General features: G+C 35.5%; 1 protein-coding gene and 1 long non-coding RNA gene across 2 annotated transcripts in view; one reads left to right on the forward strand and one right to left on the reverse strand.

The window, feature by feature from the left end:
- Window positions 1-16,126, reverse strand: part of LOC136042136 (sorting nexin-33-like) — a gene marked incomplete in the record, with an annotated part of 238,796 nt that overhangs the window by 62,939 nt on the left and 159,731 nt on the right.
- On the forward strand, window positions 1,197-14,608 carry LOC136042138 (uncharacterized). The gene is made up of 2 exons (XR_010621183.1): window positions 1,197-1,333; window positions 14,460-14,608. It is a non-coding gene; the product is annotated as an uncharacterized LOC136042138 (long non-coding RNA).

Consider the following 16,126-nt stretch of genomic DNA (forward strand, 5'->3'; position numbering starts at 1 on the left):
TACTTCGTATTTTTTAAAAGAAAATATATCCCTTGAAAGTTACAGAATTCGCAATACAGATAATTTAGGCACTGAACACAGAAGTTGAGTTACAGCAGGGTTTTCTGTCAAATTTCTAGGTCCTAAGGTTAGGAGCTCTCTCCCAGAGCATTCGGGCAGCGGATTCAAAAGTAAAAAAGCACTTTCTTTTGGGTCTTGCTCCTAGATGTTTTATTTTTTGGGTTATCTAATGCTTTTCTGCATATTCATTTTTATTTAAATGAGAGAACACATGTCATAATTTGGTTGTTTTGTTTCTTTTTTTGTTTGTTGTTGGTTTTATTTGTTTACTAAGAGAGATCTATGTGATCATAAGTACCAAGTACTTTAGTGTCGTTCTTTGGGCGGCAACTTGGATTAATGGTACGTGTTAAATAGTTTTGTAATTAAATAATATGAAGTGACTAAATGCAGTATCAAATCGTTGCCTTTATAACAGACAAATACAAAATTTCACAATTTTGCAGATCGGACATTGAAAACAGGAAGGGAGTTATCTGATATGCTCAATTTGATGGTATAATTTGCATCAAGATCATTCCCCTTCTTAAGGGCGTTTTCGCTTTTTTCCTAAATAAGTCCAATTTTCTCCGACTCGTAAGTTTCGTTGGTTAACTTTAAATTTAATGTTTTTTTCATATTTAGAACTACCACAAAAAGGAGATTCTTTCTATGTAACTTTAAGTTCATAGGGCTTCGGAACGCAAAACACTACTTAATTATAGTTTTTTTTTCAAGACCCTTTGATCTAACATAGAAGATCATACTTAGAACTTATTCTGTCTATCAATTAGATCTGATTACTCCCCTAATCAGAGATCCACTGACAAAATAAATTTTATTGAAAAATTACATGCAAGTGCTGACTTTTTGCTATCAAAATACCCAAATGCAGGAATTTTCCTGATGGGAGACGCAAATGATTTAAAACTTGAGTCTACATGTAATGCTTTTAATTTAAAACAGACTGTAAAGGTCCCAACCCCCAAAAGGCAAAACTACTGTTGATTTAATTTGCACCAATCTTTCGAAGTTTTACAAACCCGTCTCCAATCTACCCCCTCTAGGTAGTAACCACTTTAGCCTTCTCCTATCTCCTCTGGCTAATGTTAAGCAGTCGTTTTCCGTTACTGAAACCGTTTATAGACCTCTGAACTGTAAATTAAACAAATGACGTTGGCTGCAAGGCTTTTGTCCCTCAAAAATTTATTGAGGAGTAATTATGAATCCCATTTTCATGAGAAAAAAATTAAAATGTGTTCTTCAGATAAGCCTTATATTGAGATTTTTCAAGGTAGGTCGTATTACTGAGGCTAATAGTCTAAAGAAATTCCTAAAGAAAAAAAAATAAGAAAAGCAGGTTCTGATCATTATAATAGTCAAGTCAAAAATCTATATTCTAACAAGACTAAGCAATGGTATAGAAAAATCAAAGAGATATACAGAAAAAGTCCTTCTGAAGTCAATTTTCATCTCCTTGAACCCCCTAATAAGACTGCCAACGATTTGAACTTGGACCTTGCTTCCATCGTTCAAAGTCTATTTTCAACCACATCACCAAATTTAGCAAATTCCTAAGTTGCTGGAAATAAGGTTTTATAACACCTGTCCCAAAAAATGCACCAGTCTAATCTGACTTTCGCCAACATACGCCCCATTAGACTCACTTCAGTTTTTTCCAAACTTTATGAAGGTTTCATCTGTGACTGGCTTAAAGTTAAAATTTACCCACGCATTGACGTCCGACAGTTTGGTAATCTAAGGAAAACTTCTACCACCCATTACCTTGTGCACTTAATACATACCATCTTTAGTAACCTTGACAAACCAAACGTTTGGCTGAACCTTGTCTTAGTTGATTTCCATGTTGGTTTTCAAAAAGCTTTTGACTTGGTTGTCCACACCACCCTAATTCGCTCAATACTGGTCAACTTTGAACTTGATTCTCTCTTAGTAAATATTGTTATATTGTTTCTTTCAAATAGATCTCAAGTTGTAAAATACAAAAATATTTTCTCTAACCCCCTCCCTACATAATGTGGAATTCCTCAAGGAACTTTATTGGAACCAATTTTATTTCTAGTTATGAATAATGATATTGGTAAGGAATTCCCCCAAAGGAGGAAATACGTGGATGACTTGTCGATCCTTGAAGTATGTCACAGGAATATTAAAAGTGACCCCCGCGGAGTCCTAACCCATATTTCAGATGAAGCTAAGAACCTAAAAATGAAAGTAAATTCCACTCAATCAAATATAATGACGATGAATTACTTGAAATCCACACCCTATCCCACCTGAAATGTTTGTGAAACATGTTAAAACTCCTTGGTGTCACAATTTCAAATAATCTTAAGCGAGACTTGCATGTTTTAAATATTGTTAAACCAGCAAATGTTCATTGTCAATGTTAAACTGTAAAACAAATTTAATTGCCCTAAGATGCATTCCCTCTGTGTCATTTGTTTTTATCCCCCACCTTTTCTGTTTCTGTTTTAGCCATTTATCACATAAGTTCATTTTAGTTCTTGGACTTGGCATTTTTTTTTCTTTTGCGTTAAATTTTTATTGACCATTTTTATGCTTAATTGGCGTTTTCTTTCCCTTTGTCTTGCTGTATTATTTGTTACTTTGTTTTTCTTTTATTTTTAGACATGTGAAGCAAATTGGGCTCTATTAGAGCTTGTGATAGCCTTGTGAAAAATTAATATTACCTTAGCTTTATCTAAGAAACAATTTATTATTTTTGATTTTTTTAATGTTGCCGTGAATAAAATTTATCCTGAACAACAAAAAAAGATAATTCCATGTTTGGATCGTCAATACTTTTACAGTAATAGAAAAGCTAATCAAATTAATGGAAATTTAGAATTTAGAAAATTGTTAGAACTGGGAAGAGAAATGTCATTCTATGGAAAATTGTTTTGAGGACAAAAGATATGCAAGAACTAATTTCCAAGAAGGACGATCTCGGAATGGAAATGAAATTCTTTTATCGTAAAGATTGTTATGTATTTATGCTGATTTAATAAAGAGCTGTCTGTTTATACTACTATATTAGGAGTATTATCAAAAATACGTGATTTAAGGTTTTCATGACAAGGAAAGAAATTGGTACGTGATATGCAACAATACTCAACAGATTACTACCAAGAAAAAGGAGCCAAAAGCTTTGAGCTTGCCAAAGGAAAAGAAAATACTGGATGTTTTCGCATCGAGCTCAAGCGGCAAATTTTAAAGTTCTTTAAGTACCAACATAAATGGATGCTGTAGTAGCTATTGGGACATAACCAAACTTAAGACCATAAAAGGTTTCAATACCTCAAGATAAATTACAAAATCACATAACTTTGAGTACTACATACAAATTAAAATTAAACTAATTCAGCTCCAAACTACATATTCCACAAAAGCTTTCTTAAATCATTAACGGCTTCATGGGGGGGGGGATAAAATATCTAAATTTTAGACCAATGCATTTTAGAACGAATTTTCAGGCTTAATAGTTTTATTAACACTTTGCCATTAGATGGAATAACTTTCCGAAATGACAAGCTCAAGGAAGCCTTGAAAACCATATCATGGTTCAAAGAGCTTACTATCTCAAACCCCATAGAGTATTGAATATTCACTAGTCTTAGAAGACGACAAACCAGTAAAGCCGTAAGATTAAGCGGCAATATTTAATGATTGGTCCTGCCATAGTGCGGCGACGGAAAAATTTGGGACCTAAGCTCCGCATGGACGACCATGGACACCCGAAAGCTGCGTTATAAAGGCAGCCACCAGAAAATCACAGCTGCGGGGTAAAAAAACCATGCTTTCATGTTGGCAGCGTTGATTCACGTTCGTTCAGCGAACTCTCTAGTTGTTGGGTTAGCGAGACAGTACGCTGTTTTAGCATTTAAGCGCAAATTAACGTCAATATGTGTACATTTACATTGCTTGATTATATGGTTACACTCGTCGAGCGTTCTGGGAGGAGCTAATCGCTAATCAGTGGAAAATTAAAAGTGAACAAAATAAAAACATTGATTTCCTGATGATCGGGACTCAAGTCTCGAGCAAAGTTGTCAACCACCCAGGGTAATTTCTTTCAGTTTGAAAATTGTTAACACGGGAAAGGAGCTGAAAGAAATTTGAGTAAGTACAAATTTAAATATTAGGCGATATAGCTAAATTGTATATACTGTGTTTATAAGTGAGCAATAATTGTGTATGTATTAATAAATGTTCTGGAAAAAAGCTCAATATTTTTCCGGGAAAATTAATATCTTGGGATATTGTCGCATAAAAAAACAATCTAGACAGGTCATAAGCATGAGAAAATTCTTTCAGAGCCTTAATTTGGTTTTTTCCAATGACGTCATATACTATGTTAGTACATCATATAAGCTTTTCTTATGACATCATTTAAGCATTTCTTATATAATGTCATTCATAGAATAGATAATATTGTTGAGTTTCCGATACAACAGTTACCTATACAATATAATGTCTGTTGGGAGGCCCCAAAAATGAAAATTTGCACTCGCAGTTGCTATAAATGATGATTCTTTGGAAATAATGATAGATCGTAATAAACTTACCTAAGCTATGAATGTCAGGTGATTGATTTTTCTAACGATAATTTCGACAGGACCTGTGCCTGTCATCATCAGGTTAAATTCTTTTTAACCTGATGATAACAGGCACAGGTCCAGTCGAAATTATCGTTAGAAAAATCAATCACCTGACATCCATAGCTTAGGTAAGCTTATTACCATCTATCATTATTATGCACAAAAGTCAGGTTGATCTCAGAGAATATATTACAAATACCTACGGAGGGTATGTGGACAAACAAGTCAAAGATCTATCTCTCCTATTTTAGGAAGAAAGCTAGAATTAAAAAAAAAGAATTTAACCTGATGATGACAGGCACAGGTCCTATCAAAATTATCTTTAGAAAAATCAATCACCTGACATCCATAGCTTAGGTAAGGTTATTACCATCTATCATTATTATGCATAAAAGTCAGGTTGGCCTCAGAGAATATATTACAAATAACTATGGAGGGTATATGGCCAAACAAGTCAAAGATCTATCTCTCCTATTTAGGAAGAAAGCTAGAATAATAAAAAAAAAGGAATTTAACCTAATGATGGCAGGCACAGGTCCTGTCGAAATCATCGTTAGAAAAATCAATCACCTTACATCCATAGCTTAGGTAAGCTTATTATCATCTATCATTATTATGCATAAAAGTCAGGTTGGCCTCAGAGAATATATTAAATTCTTTGGAACCAACACCTGAACTGTCAAACGTGATAAGAACATCAATTACGGCAACACCAATACGGACAGCTAAAGCAAAGGCCATTGCTAAATTGTCTAAAATAATTAAAATCCAAACTTGACCTAAGAGCTCATTTGGCACTTGTGACGAGGCGAGAAGAGCTAAGAGCCAAGAGATCATTTGGTATGAGCTCTAACAAAATTCTATGAATCAGTAGATTGATTTAAAACGGAAAATAAGAGGCTTAATGCCGGTCGGGATTTAAAATAAGAGCTCTTAGTCAAGATGTCCTTCTAAATATCAAAATTCATTAAGATCCGATCACCCACTCGTAAGTTATAAATACCTAATTTTTTCTAATTTTTCCTCTCCCTTTAGCCCCCCAAATGGTCGAATCTGGGAAAACAACTTTATCAAGTCAAATTATGCAGCTCCCTAACACGCCTACCAGTTTTCATCGTCCTAGCACGTCCAGAAGCACCAACCTCGCCAAATCACTGAACCCCTCCCCCCAACTCCCCCAAAGAGAGCGAATCCAGTACGATTCTGTCAATCATGTATCAAGGACATTTGTTTATTTTATCCACCAAGCTTCATCCCGATTCCTCCACTCCAAGTGTTTTCCAAGATTTCCCCCTCCAACTCCCCCCAATGTCAAAAGATCTGGTCGGGATTTGAAATAAGACCTCTGAGACATGAATTCCTTCTAAAAATCAAATTCATTAAGATCCGATCATCTATTCATAAGATAAAAATACCCCAATTTTCACGTTTTCCAAAAATTTCGGTTTCCCCCTCCAACTCCCCCCAATGTCACAGGATCTGGTCGGAATTTAAAATTAGAACTTTAAAGCACAAGATCATTCTAAATATCAAATTTCATTAAGATCTGGTCACCCTTTCGTAAGTTAAAAATACCTCATTTTTCAAAATTATCCCCCCCCCCCCATTCCACCAAAGAGAGCAGATGCAGTCCGATTATGTCAGTCACGTATTTTAGACAGGTTTCTATTCTTCCCATCCAGTTTCATCCTGATCTCACCGCTTTAAGTATTTTCTTAGATATCCGGTCCCCCCAACTGCCCCCCCCCCCATTTACGCTTTATCCGGTTGAGATTTATAATAAAAGATCTGAGTTACGAGGTCCTTCTAAATATGAAGTTTCATGAAGATCCGATCACTCCTTCGTAAGTTAAAAATACGTCATTTTTTCTTATTTTTCAGAATTACCCCTCCCCCAATAGAGTGGATCCGTTCCAATTATGTAAATCACGTATGTAAGACTTCTGATTTTTTACCCCACCAAGTTTCATCCCGATCCCTCCAATCTAAGCGTTTTCCGTGATTTTAGGTTCCCCCACCCCAAACTTCCCCCAATGTCACCAGATCCGGTCAGGATTTAAAATAATTGCTTTAAGACACGATATCCTTCTAAATATCAAATTTCATTGAGATCCGATCACCCATTCGTAAGTTAAAAATACCTCATTTTTTCTAATTTTTCAGAATTAGCCCCTCCCCCAACTACCCCAAAGAGAGCGGATCCGTTCCGTTTATGTCAATCAAGTATCTAGGACTTGTACTTATTTTTCCCACCAAGTTTCATCCCGATCCCTCCACTCTAAGTGTTTTCCAAGTTTTAGGTTTCCCCCTCCCAACCCCCCCCCAATGTCACCAGATCCGGTCGGGTTTAAAATAAGAGCTCTGAGCCATGATATCCTTCTAAATATCAAATTTCATTGAGATCCGACAACTCGTTCGTAAGTTAAAAATACCTAATTTTTTCTAATTTTCAGAAACCCCCCCCCCCCCCGCCAACTACCCCAAAGAGAGCGGATCGGTTCCGTTTATATCAATCATGTATCTAGGACTTGTGTTTATTTTTCCCACCAAGTTTCATCCCGATCCCTCCACTCTAAGTGTTTTCCAAGCTTTAAGTTTCCCTCTCCCAACCCCCCCCCCCAATGTCACCATATCCGGTCAAGCTTTAAAATAAGAGCTCTAAGACACGTTATCCTTCTAAACATCAAATTTCATTGAGATCCGATCATCCGTTCGTAAGTTAAAAATACCTCATTTTTCCTAATTTTGCAGAATTACCCCCCCCCCCCCCACAACTACCCCAAAGAGAGCGGATCGGTTCCGTTTATGTCAATCATGTATCTGGGACTTGTACTTATTTTTCCCATCACGTTTCATCCCGATCCCTCCACTCTAAGTGTTTTCCAAGATTTTAGGTTTCCCCCCTCCAACTCCCCCCAATGTCATCAGATCCGGTCGGGATTTAAAATAAGAGCTCTGAGACACAATATCATTCCAAACATCAAATTTCATTAAGATCCCATCACCCGCTCATAAGTTAAAAATACTTCATTTTTTCTATTTTTTATGAATTAACCGGCCCCCACTCCCCCCAGATGGTCAAATTGGGAAAACGACTATTTCTAATCTAATCTGGTCACGTCCCTTATACGCCTGCCAAATTTCATCGTCCTAGCTTACCTGGAAGTGCCTAAAGTAGCAAAACCGGGACCGACAGACCGACAGAATTGGCGAGTGCTATATGTCACTTGGTTAATACCAAGTGCCATAAAAACGTGTCAAAAATGAATATGAAGAGCAAAGACGCGGGCAGTTAGAAGATATGCAAAAACAACAATTAAAGCGTGTTAAAAATGAAAATGAAGAGCAAAGACGTGCGCAGTTAAAAGACATGAGACATCGAGCGTGTGAGCTAGTCAAAAATGAAAATGAAGGGCAGACACACGCGGTTAGAGGACATGCGACACCGAAAATTCGAGTGAGTCAATGAAAATCAACTTGGACAGCGAGAATTAAAACGTGTCAAAATTGAAAATAATAACGATGATGATTGGGTTTGGGATTATGACATGGATAAAGTCATCAATGCCTACAAGGCCTTTGTTAAAAAACAAAGGTTCGGCGGTATGTCTTTCATAATGACGAACGATAAGTCGAGGTAAAACGAACCAAAACAAATTGGAAATGATAGCGATGATGACAGGGTTTCGGATTTTGACATGGATAAGGTTATTAATGGCTATCATACCTTTGAAAATCAAAAATTTCGACTAGATAAATCGTTGGATGAAAAATAACTTTTTGTCCTACCGCTGAAACAATTAAAAGAAACAAAGGTTCGGTGACATGTCTTTCATAATGACAAAAGACAGGCTAAGACAAAAGAAGACGTTTTTTTTCCACCATGTGAACAATTAAAATAAATAAAGGTGGTCGCCAATACCCTCCGTACCTTTGATAGTCAAAACCCTGGACTAGATAAATCGCTGGAAGAGAAAGAAGCTTTTGTCCCACCACCTGAACAATTAAAAAAAAAAGGTTCAGCAATAGGTCTTTCATAATGACAAGAGACAAGCCGAGGCAAAAGTTCAAGGTCCAATAAAATAAAATACAAAGGCACCACTTCTAATTTAAGATCCATTTGGACGTCATGACATCAAGAAAAGGCTCAAATTGTGTGCGTTTAGAACTCAAGCGACAGTGAGAATCTATACATAGAAGCCTGCCAGAGTTGGAGTGCAGGGCATATATATATATATATATATATATATATATATATATATATATATATATATATATATATATATATATACCCCCAAGCCCCCCCGCGCGCGTAAGTCGTTACGCGCCATATTAGTTACGCGCCACTGTAGTTGTGTCCCTATGTCCCACCTGTGAATATAGATATATATATATATATATATATATATATATATATATATATATATATATATATATATATATATATATGTTTTTAACTACGTAAAACTTGCAAATATACAACATTCTTTGCTGTCCCATTGTCTGTGCATATAAATAGATTGTCAGGTTTACCGACTCTTTTCTCTTCTATTTTTCAGTTTTTTCCTTTTTTTTAAGTTTTTTTTTTAGTTTTTAGTTTTTTTAGTTTTTTTTTTCCTTTTTTTCTTTTTAGTTTTTTATTGGTTTTTACCTTTTTTTTAAGCTTTTTTAGTTTTTTTTCGTTTTTTCTTTTTACTTTTTTTTTAGTTTTTATCTTTTTTATTTTTTTTATTTTATTCTTAATTTTATTATTTTTCTTTTTCTCTTCTATTTTTCAGTTTTTTCCTTTTTTTTAAGTTTTTTTTTTAGTTTTTTTAGTTTTTTAGTTTTTTTAGTTTTTTTAGTTTTTTAGCTTTTTTATTTTTTTTATTAGTTTTTAGTTTTTTTGTAGTTTTTGCCTTTTTTTAGTTTTTTCAGTTTTTTTTTAGTTTTTAGTTTTTTACCTTTTCTAGCCTAACCAGGATTTGAACCTGGGACCTTCATTCTCCGTTCTGACACCCTCTCTCACCGAGTGACTACTCCAGCATGTTCATTTTGGTGTTTTAAATGGTATATTATTAACCAAATTAATGTGTTTTACAATATACTAAGCATCGTCAAAGCAAAAATGACGACAACTAATTTCATGACGTCAGCCGACACAGAAACATGACGTCACCTGATCCACAGATCCACAGACAGACAACTTATTTATATATATATATATATATATATATATATATATATATATATATATATATATATATATATATATATATATATATATATATATATATATGAGCCTCTTTTTATGTCATGATGGCACCACATCTTCTTTACAACCACCCTGGTAAAAATATGAATTCTTCCTTAAAGTTCTGACCTATTTAGATAATTCTTATGACCTAAAATGTCAATGATGTAATATATACTACATCCTAAAAACCGATTTTTAGGAATATATTTTTTAAATTTGGGCTAATAAGAATTGTTTTACCTTTTGGGGCTCCTTTCAGGTATCCAAATTCGATTTCCTGAAGGAACAACTATTAAATTACGAAAGTGGATATAAAAGGCATCATGTTATGTATTCATAACATATGTATTCCTGACCGAAGGTTTGGAGGTTGAATCCCACGTGTCGCAAGGCATGTTCCATGAAATCTTGTCTTAATTAAATAAAAAAATAAGTTTTTTAAATGAAAGTAAGGAGCGACATTAAAACTTAAAACGAACAGAAATTACCCCGTATATGAAAGGGGCTTTTCCTTCTCAACACCCCGCTCTTTACGCTAAAGTTTGACTCTTTCTCTTAACTCTACATTTTAAAACAGTAAAAAAATTTTAGCGTAAAGAGCGGGGCGTTGAGAAGGAAAAGCTCCTTTTATATACGGAGTAATTTCTGTGCGTTTTAAGTTTTAATGTCGCTCCTTACTTTCATTTAAAAAACTTGTTTTTTTATTTAATTTCTGAACGTTTTTGAATCAATGCATGTTTTGATTTTGGCTCTCCGCAGAGGAATAATTAAAACGAAATTTGTATATTTATTTTTTTGGGGTAAATGGCTTTCTCATAATTTTGATCGAATGGTTTTGAGAAAAAAAGAGCGAGGGAGGAAGCCTAGTTGCCCTCCGATTTTCGGTTAATTAAAAAGGCAACTAGAACTTTAATTTTTTACGAATCTTTTTATAAGTAAAAGATATACGTAACTTATAAATTAGCTCACGTAAAGAAATTTTGTATTCTTATGTTTTTATTACATATATGAGGGGGTTCGCCCCCTCGTCAGAACCTCGCTCTTTACACTAAAGCTTAAATTTTGTCCCAATTCATTAAGAATGACCCCTGAATCGCAAAAGCCGCAGAATAAATAGTTCAAATTACTAAAAATACTTTGACGTAAAGAGCGAGGTATTAGGAGGAGGTGAGCCCCTCATATGGGTAATAATTTCTGTTCGTTTTAAGTTTTAATGCTGCTGCTTACTTCCAGCTGAAAAAAAAACTTTTTCACTGTTTTTTTTTAAGTAATGCTAGGAAACCCTGCGCTCCCTTCATAGAAATTTTCTTCCCCCATGACAAATTCCTCGATGGAAAGCTCCCCCAACAACCCCTCTCACCCCCTGCCTCCAACCGAAATTCCTCCTGAAAACGCCTGTACACTTCCCAATAACCATTACTATATGTAAGCACTGGTCAAAGTTTTGAACTTGTAACCCCTCCCACGGGGACTGTGGGGGAGTAAGTCGTCCCCAAAGACATAGTTATAAGGGTTTTCAACTACGCTGAATAAAATGGCTATCTCAGAACTTTGATCCGTTGACTTTGGGAAAATAATTAGCGTGGGAAGGGGCCTAGGTGCCCTCCAATTTTTTTTGGTTACTTAAAAAGGGCACTAGAACTTGTCATTTTCGTTAGAATGAGCCCTCTCGCAACATTCTAGGACAACTGGGTCGATACGATCACTCCTGGAGAAAAAACAACAACAAAAAAACAAAAAAAAAAAAATAAACACGCATCCGTGATCTGCCTTCTGGCAAAAAATATAAAATTCCACATTTTTGTAGATATGAGCTTGAAACTTCTACAGTAGGGTTCTCTGATACGCTGAATTTGATGGTGTGATTTTCGTTAAGATTTTATGACTTTTAGGGGGTGTTTCCCCCTATTTTCTAAAATACCACAAATTTTCTCAGGCTCGTAACTTTTGATGGGTAAGACTAAACTTGATGAAACTTATATATTTAAAATCAGCATTAAAATGCGATTCTTTTGATGTAGCTATTGGTACCAAAATTCCATTTTTTAGACTTTTGGTTACTATTGAGCCGGGTCGCTCCTTACTACAGTTCGTTACCACGAACTGTTTGATACTAAATTATTTATAAATTTTTTTTCTCACTAAACCGATTTTTAGGAATATATTTTTAAAATTTGGGTTAATAAGAATTGTTTTACCTTTTGGGGCTCCTTTCGAGTCTCAAAATTTGATTTCCTGAAGGAATAATTATTAAATTACGAAAGTGGATAAAAAAGGCATCATGTTATTTATTCACGTTCATCGTAGTTAAATTATGTACACAAACCATTAAATGTTTACTGCTTCAAATAAATTAATCAAGTTGTAGAAGAATCATAAATATTAATATTTTGTGAAGGGTAGTAGATACAGCCATACTTTCTAACCGAAGGTTTGGAGGTTCAATTCCGCGTGTCGCAAGGTAAGTATTTCGTTTTCAGTTAAAACATTTCTCATTTTACATTTCTCGGGTCGTTCTCTGGATCTTGTCTCCTATGATGGGCTAGTTTTTTTTTTATTTGAGCTTACGGTTTTGTCCGCTTTTTTCTTTTCTGTGCTTACCTTAATTACTTTTGTGTCCGCTAGGTATTATGAAAATGTCTTTTGAATTTACATAGCCAAATATGGGCAATTAAATGTACACAATTCTAAATCTTTATTTTGCATATGCTTCAAAAACGATTTTAAAATCTATTTTCCTAGTGTCGTCACTTTTAATCAACATAATTGCGTAACTGTTTAGCCATTAAACTATTGAACTATTAACTTTTGGATAAATATTGATATCATCTAGTTTTTTTGATTGGTTTTAGCCTGGAAAATTAAATCTCTCCAGAAGTGACGCTTACTAGAATTGTTGAAGAACATTTCACAATTAAAAATCAATTGTTCATTTTGATAGCAGCGCGGGACAATTAAAACACAGGGCCCGATTGGGCCCAATCGCCCTTTACTCGGCCCTGAGAACTAAAACTAAATCCTATGAGGAATCTTTAAACAAGCTACAGGATCCGAATGTCAGGAAGCAGTCTGTAAACAGCGTGAAAATCAATTCTGCGTTCACTGCCTTGCCCAACAATATGCCCAATATGTCCAATATGCTTGCCCAATATGACACAGCTTACATTACCACCATGCATAGCCCATGATTTGTATGAAGGTGTTATGAAGTCAAATGCTCTTGATGAAAATGCCTGTGATGCCGTTGATCCGATTATCATTGTCGTCAGTGAGAAGTCATAACTCAGTATTCGTTAGCCATTATATTGCTTTTCCAGGCCACCTGATATCATTAGTTTTGACACTTCGTTAAATAGACTTCTATAAAAGTTCCTGCATCTTCAAGTACAATAACTCCCGTGCTTTGACAAGAATATTCAGCTTCTGTTTATATGAGGACCCATTGATGCCGCAGAAAATTTCATGGTGCCTGATTTACCTTAGTCATCTTACTGATAACCAGGTTCTATTGCCCTTTAGGTTTTTCCTTTATAGGGGTAAAGAATGTTTTCCCCCTGTTGCCATGTCTGTTTTAAGCTTGGGAGGCTGTCCAAACAGTTTTTTTTTGTCTTTCAGGTCAGGGGGGCTTTACGTAGGGGCTTTACGTTTACGTAGAGCACTTGAAAATCTGTGAATGCAAACAATGCTGATGGCCTTATTTGCATCATACTGATGCAATGCTGATGGTTCACATCATACTGAGTTTTCGGTATCGAGTACGGGAAGCAAAAAGGTCTAGATACCGTCATGGAGAGGTTTGTTATATACATATAAATTTAGTCGAATAGAATAACTTTTATCTTTGACCATACAAATTTTTCTTTTAAGCAAGTTGTCCAGTCTGCTCGAACACTGCTCATTCAAAAACCAAATTAAGTCGAATAATGGATTTTTTTTGTATAACTGAATCTGCCAATAGCAACAAGCTAGGCTTTAATTCCTTCAAAGCCTAGATTCCTTTTAGATTCCTTCAAATTTCGCAAGTTATAACTTTTGTTTCAAGCATACAATTCTTTACTTTCAAGCGAAACTTCGACGCCACCCAAAATTTTAATAATTCCTTCCTTAGTCCCAACTTAAAATAAAATAAATCGCCCCAACCCTCCTTTCCTGCATAAGACCTCAGGGATGACGAGCTATCTTTCCTGACTTCCTTAGACTCTGGTGGACTAATTTTGCAACCTGTCCTAATTCCATCTGGTCGACCTCCAACTTGCTAAAACTGCCATAGCCCAAAATCATCTTAAATCTATTTTACCTGATGTGGCCAAGGATTCATCCCTCTTTTATATCCGAAATGTTGTTTCAATTCCTACGTTCTAGGTCCTCCTCCGGAAATAACATTCTGCCTACGCTATTGCCGTTGCTGGAGATTTCTGATGTACTTGTCAAAGTAATATTAGTAATAGCTTGACCTAACCTGATGCTATACATACAGACATTATCCTGCTACTAGATTATTACTTATTGTTACAAAGAACCCTTCATGACTGTAGCAACCTTAGGAACTGTCTTTGTTTTAGGTATGTCGTCAAGATGGACTACGAGAAGAAAGCCCTCCTATCAGCAAAAGTGAGAACGTTTTAAAACAAGCCCTAATATTTTTTTCTTGTTTTTTTTTTCAAAAAATTTCTTATTCAAATATACGGATATGTGAATAAGAGAGAAATAATTTGATTCGTTTGTCTATTTCCGTAGTGTTTGGCCGGATGATTGTGTTTTAAGTTAATACCAATTAGTCGAAGTCAGAGTAATGATCAGTGATAGGCCGAGACTATTTATGCTTTTTTTTTTCTCTTTCCGTCTTGTATTTTGTTTTCGTGGATCGTTTTTACTACACTGGGCAGGAGTAACTGCGCTAGACATAGTAGAGATTTCCTTTGACAAGTTTCCCCTTTGAATTTGAACTTTGTAAGGTGCGATGGATCAAGGTCTTTTCGCACTTTTTTTCTTCTGCCAGTTCACTTGAAATTTTCCCAGGTAATATGAACCTGTCTTAAGATGTAGCCTTTACAGTTGAATCCAAGTGTTATACACCAGTCAAACTACTATTTTCTAGTCGCTTGACAACCTGTTTACAACTGGAAACGATTTAATTGTAATACAGCTGTTAGATTATAGCCTATAATTTGCCAATTGTTTAACAATGATATTGTTTTGGACAGTTGTACATATTCCTATCGAATATGTTCATTAATCCAACAGCATTAGCTGCTATTGCAAATTTCAACTAAGGACTCTTCTCCCTCCAAGAAAATCATTTTCACAACCCCACAAAAATCATGTGCCCCTCCTCCCCAAAAAAAACTTCACGAGCTGCCCATCTTCTAATGGCTAACATTATCAAATTCCACTAAAGAAGCGTAATTATATGCAAAAAAGCGAGACGCGGAGGATTCCTGATAAGCAAGAATGAAAGGAATGAAACTGGAAGCCCACGCCTCTCGCACTAAACCAACGAAAAAGTACGCAAAATAACTGTAGTTTCGCAACAGAAGAGGGTCATTTAACATTGAAAAAAGCGTACTTTCAGGATCACAGCTATTGGCAGAGACAAATTATCACAATGTACGCTAGAAGACCTTCTCTATAACTCTCTGACTGAAAAACGCTGAATTAGCGTCCATTACTAAGAGTACACTTTTTTGGCGTAAGGGTCAGTTGCTGCATCCTAATTTAGCATAAAAATACGAACGGATTTTTTACCGTGTGGGGAAGATCAAGATATGCACCGGAGCTATCGATAGGTTTTACGAAACCTGCACACCTTTGTTTCATCAGAAAGAGAAAGTGACACTGCAGCAGGAAAATGATGGATGATTCAGGCCCCTTTCTTGATGCCCTGGGTGCTTCTGAAGGCACAGCTGTCCTATGGTGGTGTCAGATACCTTTGCTGTAATATTTCACCGTTAAAATACTGCTTATATATTCTTCAAGATTACTGTTCACCTAGTTTAAAATGTACACATATTTTAAAGATGACTGCGGCCCCAAAAGACAGAATGCCGTCTGAAACAGCGAAACTTTGTATATAGCTCTTATATAGGTCAAGACAAATTGGCCACCTCAAAATATTGCTGGATAGTAATTTGGCCCTAGTTTTGCCACAATTGCTACTTTGCAGCGCAAAATGGTGGAAATCGACATTTTCATGTGGCACGATCTGAAACTCCGAGGTAATATATACAAA

The sequence above is a fragment of the Artemia franciscana genome, unplaced genomic scaffold (assembly GCF_032884065.1).
Source record: "Artemia franciscana unplaced genomic scaffold, ASM3288406v1 PGA_scaffold_67, whole genome shotgun sequence".
In the NCBI taxonomy this organism is placed as follows: domain Eukaryota; kingdom Metazoa; phylum Arthropoda; class Branchiopoda; order Anostraca; family Artemiidae; genus Artemia; species Artemia franciscana.